The sequence below is a fragment of the Hippocampus bargibanti genome, linkage group LG20 (genome assembly GCF_051943395.1).
Source record: "Hippocampus bargibanti isolate YZ-2025 linkage group LG20, ASM5194339v1, whole genome shotgun sequence".
NCBI lineage: Eukaryota > Metazoa > Chordata > Actinopteri > Syngnathiformes > Syngnathidae > Hippocampus > Hippocampus bargibanti.
In genome coordinates this window covers 6104151-6106579 of record NC_142753.1, presented here as the reverse complement: position 1 = coordinate 6106579, position 2429 = coordinate 6104151, and positions in this window count along the sequence as shown.

Here is a 2429-nt window from a genome sequence, read left to right as displayed (position 1 = left end):
TCCTCACTCACACAGGCATCAGAATTTCAAAGCTTGGCAACACGGACGAATAATGGAACGAAAACGAAGGTCGTGCAAATGAGCCTACGCGTGGGATTCCACGATTTCCACACTGCGGGTGGCTGACATGGAACATTATGCATTCATTTATGGCACTGGTGTCGCAGTCGAGGCCCGGGGGCCAAATCCGGCCCGGGCCTCTTTATTCGGGGCTCAAAAGCAAATCAAACTTGTGAAATTTTATGACACTTGCTAATGTCCAAACCAAGATTTCAAATTGTCGTATGTAAACCACAATAACGATCATTATTTTTGACTTCAAATTTGAAAAGTAGTTATTCATTAATTTGTTGTGTACTCTAAATTTCCTCAAATTCATAACGGCCACCGACAGGAAGCCATAACTACAATGTGGCCAATAGCAAAAAATGACTTTGACGCCCCTGGTTTATGGGAAGGCTGTCACGATTGACGTACAAAATATTGCTTGATGTCATGACCCTGTAAAATTAGCTAGGTAGCTTACAATCGCGAAATACACGGTTGGTATGGTTGTAATTATCGATTGGAAAGACTGATTTCACCCCCCTAGTAGGCATTCGTCAATCGCAGGGCCCCCAAACCCTTTTTGTGTCAAGTCGAGACAAGTACATGCAGTTGTGAGCTAGCAAAAACATCATTTTGTGGCTTTTAAATTAACGCACAATGTACTGACGTTGATGGTATATTAAAAAAGTCAGTCAACATTTTATGAGCGTTCACTCCTTGCGAGGTTATTCAACTGCAAAAAAAATGAAATCAGGAATAATAATAACCTATAATGTAAACACAACAGTTTGATAGTAGTCCCGCATATGACTTTAGCATAATGCTACTAACAAAAGATGACATGATTGATTGCTTCTCCCCCCTACCGTCGCTCGGGAGATACCACTAAGGGAGGAACCTGTCAAAATAGCTTCATCTTCCGAAGTCACGGATCTCGGATCGGTGAGAGTCACGCACATTTCCGCCACATCTGGCGGAGTAAATGTGCTCGCAGCTGGCAAGTCTGCCAAACGAAGAGGCGGTTGGGGACCCGTGATCTACGGTGTTTGCCCGAATAGAGCAGACTCTCATTTTGTCGGAGTATAGTGACGGTTGCTATGTCAACTGCCCGTGGCTTGCAAGGACGATCTCTGCGGAGCGTCGAGTTTGTTTGACATCTTGGGAAATTAGACAAATCGCACAGCGTCCCACCATCAGCGCTTGGTACAGGTGCAATATCCAAGCCCCTATGCGGTAAAGGCCTCAAAATCATTAAACGTCTTTGACACCGACTAGCTTGTGTTACTATTGTTTTTTTTCGCATCCAAGTCTCAACATCAATTTGGGAAATACAAACCGTCACCTTTCTTTTCCGACATTTCCGTCCAAATATATTAGCATGTCGGCTAGCGCGCGCCAAACTTCTCCCTTCACATGCGCGACATGATACAAGATTTTTTTTCCAGATACAGTACCACAAAAAGGAAGATGGGGGGACTATTTGGACGAACAACGTCAATTTGTCTGCCTCAGCATAACGGGGTGCGGTTAAAAATAAAACCCTAATCAATATTCATAGCTCACAAGTAAAGGGAAAGTGGGGCAGCATAGGTAAGGGGAGATTGGGGGGGGGGAGAAGGTGATAAAAAAATCCAGGCTGAGGCAACACTCGGCAAAATAGAAGCCAAAGTCATGGGGTAGTCGTGGTGGAGTACCGCAGGGCTCGTTAGTCTTAATTGGGCCTTGGGTTTAGGGACAAGCAGTGACAACATCAAAAGGCCAGATATACATCAAGTGGAACTTGGAAATGTCGAAATATGCGGGGAGGGGGCTCCGCCGGCCAAGGAGTCGGAGAGAGAAAGGCCATCGTCGAATTGTTAGCAGGCACGTTTTTCCAAGATGAGAAACACAACATGCGCGTGGAAGGAATTTAGATCAAGACCGATATGGTTACAATATGTTTGGTTTAAAATGTAGATGTAATTTATTTATCAATGTATTTATTTGTATTTTTTTATTTATTATTTGTGTGTTTATTTTGTTTTTTTAATATTTGTATTTCTGTATTTATTTATCTATTCATTTAGTCTATTTATTCAGCCAAACCATTAATCCATTAAGTCATCTTTTGGATGCTTTATCCTCAATTTTTTCGCCCACAACAAACATTTTTTCAGAAAGAGAGATAGTCATGTTTAAGAGTGCCGAGTGCAAAAATTTAAATGGAAGGTGAGGTGGGGGGAAGGGGTTTAATACATTGCATGACACTTGAACTGTACTTAGCAGAGTTTAATGATCAAACCAGCGACAGTGAAGCGGCACTCAAGGAGATAGTGAAGCGCTACTAATTGACGACAACCTCCCTTTTATGAATAACTCATATCAAGCATACGACGGGGTGG